The sequence below is a fragment of the Wyeomyia smithii genome, chromosome 3 (assembly GCF_029784165.1).
Source record: "Wyeomyia smithii strain HCP4-BCI-WySm-NY-G18 chromosome 3, ASM2978416v1, whole genome shotgun sequence".
Taxonomy (NCBI): Eukaryota; Metazoa; Arthropoda; class Insecta; order Diptera; family Culicidae; genus Wyeomyia; species Wyeomyia smithii.
In genome coordinates, this window is record NC_073696.1 from 68,487,536 (window position 1) to 68,493,535 (window position 6,000).

General features: G+C 35.6%; 1 protein-coding gene across 1 annotated transcript in view; it reads right to left on the reverse strand.

Moving 5' to 3' along the window:
• The window catches only part of LOC129730287 (uncharacterized), a 34,421-nt gene extending 29,928 nt beyond the window's left edge, over window positions 1-4,493 (reverse strand). Inside the window, exons 1-2 of the mRNA XM_055689487.1 lie at window positions 3,799-4,493; window positions 3,708-3,735 (exon numbers count right to left, since the gene is read on the reverse strand). The gene's annotated coding sequence lies outside the window, so the exon portion shown is untranslated. The remainder of the gene's footprint in view (window positions 1-3,707; window positions 3,736-3,798) is intronic.
• Window positions 4,494-6,000: the final 1,507 nt, after the last annotated feature.

Consider the following 6,000-nt stretch of genomic DNA (forward strand, 5'->3'; position numbering starts at 1 on the left):
TTTTCGAACATTTTTTTGGTGTTAAATAGCTCAAAAATGCATGAAACCTTGAGATCTGGTATCATCTGAAAAAATCATGATTTTTGTGATTTTTCGGATTACTCAAGGTCTAACTTCGTTTTGCGCCACCCCATTTTGAATCAAACTGACTTGAATTTTTGCACAGGGTGTGTTTCGGGCAGGTAAACATTTTGTATAGGTTTTTTTTTCTAAATTTTTTGATTACTTTTTTCCCATACAAGTGATTGGCTCCCTACTACACGCCCACCATGTTTCATTGAACTTTGAAAGGGTGCTGCCAGCCCCTCAGTCGATATTTTGATTTTTAGGTAATTGAAAGCAAGGTTGCAAGGCTTTCCGCAAAATCCGCGCCATGGAGTTGTAAAAACGCGCCAAATCCGCAAAAAACGCGGAATCCGCGCCGACTGTAACAACCCTGCAACTGACGAATTTCCGGACACATTTGTGACGTTGGACAGTCTGAAATGAGGGGACGGCAGCCTACAGATTCACATGAAATTCGTGCTCTACAGGACACTGATCCTCCGAGATTTGTGGAGGCGTATTCTGGATTCGACATAGGATCTTTAAGATCTGTCGCCATAAAATATGGTTGTTGTATTTATGCGTTGCGTTATATTTATGTGTATGCGTTGATGCTAACTTTTTTAACAAATCGTTATAAGCGGATTAAAATTAAACTGTGTAGCTTAAGAATATCTAATTCTATACATATTTTATACGAAATATTCACCAAACAAGACAGCCTTCGTCTAATATACCGTAAAGCGCTCTAATTCTGCGCGGCTCTTAATTCTGCGCACTTCGTATTAAAATGTTAAAAAAATGTCAATTAAAGCGGATTTCCAAAAATGATGTTTGGAAGTGATTTCCTATATATTAATTGTAAACTTTCTGTTTATGTTTCCTTTTTAACTAAACGGCATCAACATTTTGATACGAACTGCGCAGAACTAGAAGCCGCGCAGAATTAGGGCGCCCCACGGTATGTGTGTTTCGAAGGTCTAATAGGTTATTGAATATTTTTATCTTTTGTCTATTAAATATTTTAATCTTTTGTCTTGAGCAAACGATATCCGCATCGATTTTTACCAGTTGTATAGTTCATATGTTTTGAAGTTGAACCGACTACAGTGCAATTATTAGCTTATGCGATTCTTGAGATCCACACGATTGCACAACAATTTACAAACAATGCATAATTTTAATATTTTGTTGTTATAAATAACTAATCAAGAAGTGAGATTTTCTCATCCTTAACAAAACTAATTATAAAAAAAAATTGGCGAGATTGCCGTTGTAAAAGCAAATCTTCTAAAAGATTACCAATAGAAGCAATTTAATCTTGCACAAAATAATTACAATTGTGCCTAAAAAATTACAGTACACTTTGGAAAACCTAAAAAAAATATATTTTTTCGCAAAAAATAACCGCTTGATGTCATTTGTACATTTGAACTTTCAAACAAGCGTCTGTAGCAGCGCATAGCTGCATTGCTGCTCATCATTCGCGTGTGCAGTTTCGACTGGAATGCTAGCGGGCGCTGTGCGAGTGGGGGTGAACTAGGTGACGATGTAAGATGACACTGTTTCGAAGGGATCAATCAACAAGCAATGATCGGTGAAGCATGTAAGAAAAGCCATTGTTTCAACGCAGAAAAAATAACTAATACAAAAGGCTATGTACTGGCCACTGGTCAATGTTATTTTAAACAACTTTCAGGCCTGACGTCTACGATTCAACTTTGAACTGTACACGAACAAATTTTATGGCTTTCTAAGAATCGTGCAATGAACTTGGGTTTGGTAATTTCCACAAGGAGTCAACCACCAATTGCAAATAATTCATATCGATTAAAATCATTGTTCGTTCTTTATATTCATATAACTACTTCACTCAACACGTGGGCAAATTCTTTGGGCGCCCCAGCCACATTAAATAAACCTATTCACAAAATGGCTTTAGTATCAAAAAATGGTTGCGCTTTGATCAATTTTACAACCAAATCGATCTGCGTTCAAGAAATTGCGCACGTACCCTAACGAAGTGAGTTTACAATTTATCAAATTCAAGGAAACCTTTGCTAAATTCATAATGAAGTATGCTTAATTTAAAACTATTGTTAACAGTGAACTGGAAGCAAGATAGTTCATGATCGAAATTCGAAGCAGCTGGTTAACAACCGCGGACAACTTTCAGGTCGAAATTCATTCCAATCTATCTCGTTGACAGAATGATGTTTCATTCACAGTTAAAAGTTAGGTAAAACAGCAAACAAACTATAACAAACTTTTAAACAATTTTTTGCTTCAAAACATCAAATTACTGTCCAGTTAGAACGAAGATATTCTGTAGGAATTTTCGCTGGCACAAAATTAAATGATGTCACAGCAGACAGCGAGACAGCTGATGTCTACTCATGACGGCAGGGACAAAGCGTGTTCGCACGCGATCTTCGACCTTGAAGCTTTTCATAAATTACACTGGTCGACAAAAGCGAAAAAACTTTTTCCAAAGCTCGAAATAGTTGCGCTAAAAAGATTATACCTTCCTAACCTTTCTTGTGAATTTTGGAGACCCTAGTGTATGCAGAAAGGTATCAAAATGCCGCACAGTAGGTGCTTACCAAGTTCGTCGCTTCTACGTTTGCTCACGGAAAAACTCATTTAAGTCTCTGAAAAAGTAATCTTTGCTAGGGGCACCAAAATTAACAGGATTGGTTGAAAAGCTATAATCTTTTTTTAATACACGATTTGATTATGCAGTGCAAAAACGTTCTAGTTCTAGGTATTAGATTTTGGCTCAGTATTTAGGGTTGCCACCTGACGTGGATGTCCTACCCGAAGATTTGGAAAGTCGTGAGCGGAGTGTTTGCAAAAGTTAAAATTTCTTTGCTCAGAAAGAAAAAATTATTTACACAAAATTGTTCTAAACTATTTTTATAGTAGGTTACTTAATTCATCTTAGCAGTTCTCAACAGCCGATCGAACTCGGTCATTTTTGTGACAAAGTCAGCTAAATGTTTGGATGGAATTTATTAAAATGATAAATATTCACCGTAAACTGAAAAGCCATAAAATCTTTTTTGAATGAAATTTTCAAAAAAATCCGAAAACTCTTGATATACTTGGCTTTAAGTGCAATTAAGTGTGTATGACTTATGCGTTTGAAAATGATTTCGTTGGCTCAGAGAAATTTTGCTTTTACCCAGAGACCCGGAAACTACCTCTCAGGCCCGGAGAAAATTCGCGTTCACCCGGAGACCCTGAGATCACCTCCCAAACCCGGAGACTTCGGGTGAGACCCGGAGAGGTGGCAACCCTATCAGTAATCGAAGTAAAACGTTTTTTCAGATGCGAGAAAAGTTCAAATTTGCTCCTTGTTAGACTTAATCGAGCATCAAATATTTCTTTGTGACAATGAATGTTATTTAAAACTGAAAAACATGCACTTGAATAAAGTTATTGTATATCGATACAATCAAATGCATGTTGTTCCTTGTATATTTTCACAATTACCAATTACCTAACTCAATGAGAATAAATAACTTTCATTGCGAAATTAAAAATTTGAATGTAAAATCTGTTTGATGTCGTATTCTTTTTGTTGAAATACGAGATAGGTCATTTTGGAAAAAATCTTTAGCGTAATATTATAAATAAATAAATTCAGAAAATGCGCTTACCAAAAATGAAGTGTCGATCCATTACTTGCTGAAATGAAATAAAATGATGAATTATAACACCACTTAAGCGATTGTGACTATATTATATTACCAGGCATAGCGTTTCGCAATAATCAAGGACTGAACAATTTTCGGCAATTCGCCAAAAAAAATTCCAATGCCTATTTCTAAAACGATGTTTATTAGTTTGATTACTTTTGCACGTATAACTATTATTTTTAAAATTAGTTTTCTTTTTCTTTATATCATCATCTAGTAATCACTTTTTAATAGTGTATGTAATTTTTCACCATCGATGCACAGAGTAGTATTTCATGAAATATAAATTTTCCATGTGGTTCATTTTATCAAACATTAGCTCAAATTTTCCCACTCGGAAAAGCCACTTTCCACCTTCACACGCGACATCACATCCTTCCACGATAGGAAAGTCTCGGTTTTCACTTTGGCTTACTACGATACAGAGCACTATTTCTTGTTGAATCGAATCGAAAAGGGTGCAGATTCACTGTGGCAGCAAAAAAAACTGATTTTCCAACACAACCTTCCGCTCGCGAGTACTTCAAGGACTTCACGAGTCTGACAGGGCTGCAGTACTCCCGATCACCGTAGTAACGCGTTTTGGCTGTTTAAAATTTTCTTCACGAGTCCTTTTTTGTCAAAATATATTTTCAACCTGGCAATTTAGCTGTGACATATATAACACTTCACACTTTACTATAAAACTGAGACCCCGCAACTTCGTTATAACATTTAATGTTCAATCGTACCTACGCTGTAAACTCGCGAGTTGGCTATGTGTGGGATTCTCTTTACTATCCATACTCACGAAGTTGTGCCAAGATGGACATAAATAAGACCGTAAATTGGACACATGCTACGTTTATGGTCGAACAACTACATACGAAACGCTTGTAAGCGACCCCAAGTATGGTGACAGTTCTATAAGGTATGCTATTCACGTCGATGCATTAGTTTTAGTGATCGTTATGAACTTTTTTCAATTTTGTATGAAATTTGAAATGATTTTGCATTTTGAACTAAACTTATTGAACATTCTTTCCTGAAAAGTTATAGAATTGATGTTGAAACATGTTTTATTTGTGGGGAATACATAAACATGCTGCGGTCTAGGTAAAATATGCTGTTTTTCATCAATTTGCCGGTAACCTTTTTGCACTTTTCGTTTTTTTCTTGTACTTTAATAGCGCTTCTAAATGGAGTCGCTTATGTTTCATACAGTAACAAAAGTCATGAGCTATGACAAAGGCTAAGATTATGCTCCAACTATTAGAAATATAGCATTTTTATATATTTTATTTCGACATATTGTCGCAACTTTTCACACTAAATCTAAATTAATATCAATTTCTAGTGTGTTTCAACTGGAGATTCACTCTCCAACTAAAAAAATCAGATATAAAACAACATAAAACGAGAAATTTCCAAAAATGTTCTGAATTCCATACAAAACGCGAAATTTTTCATAACGAGATTTGTTTGTGTGCGTGGATAGACAAAAATGTAGCATACCTTGTAGAACTGTCATCATACTTGGGACCGACCGACGTCAAAATCTAACTTTCCACACTAATGTACCGTTCGCACAGAAACAAACGGCGCGAACAAAATATAACTGTCTCACATACAATGGAATGAAACATTAGTAGGGTATTGAGCCCGATTCCGATCGCAACTTAAAACATGTAAGTGTAGCGTATGACTGGACTTTCTTGTTGTTAAACAGTTTTTGAATGAGTGTTTCGAAGTTCTTATTCGTCATATGTAATGTAATGCAATTAATATGGTATTCTCTATATCTACTCTTTCGAAATTGTATTTATTTTAGCAACATGTACCCTAGCCGCAGGAGTATTGGTATGAGTCACCGGAGAGCAGGGTTGGGTTGAAATCAAACGGAGTGCGTAACAAACATGACATACGTTTGTCAGTTTGTTGTGCTATAAAAATTTGAAGCATGGAAATGTTGCCAGCTCGCTTACAAGCGTGAATCTTTTCATGTGGCCCTCTAACGATTAAGAAACCGATCCAAAAACTAAATAAAAACTAAATAATATAAAAACTTATTTTCAAAGAGCACATTGAGAGTATACAAGCCAAGTGCATCAAATATACGAGATGTTTATATCCTCTCATTAACAGGAATTCAAAACTTTGTTTAAAGAACAAACTTTTGATTTACAAACAAATTTTTAGACCAGCATTGCTTTATGCTGTACCGATGTGGTCAAGTTGCTGTTCAACAAGGAAGAAAACGCTCCAAAGGATTCAG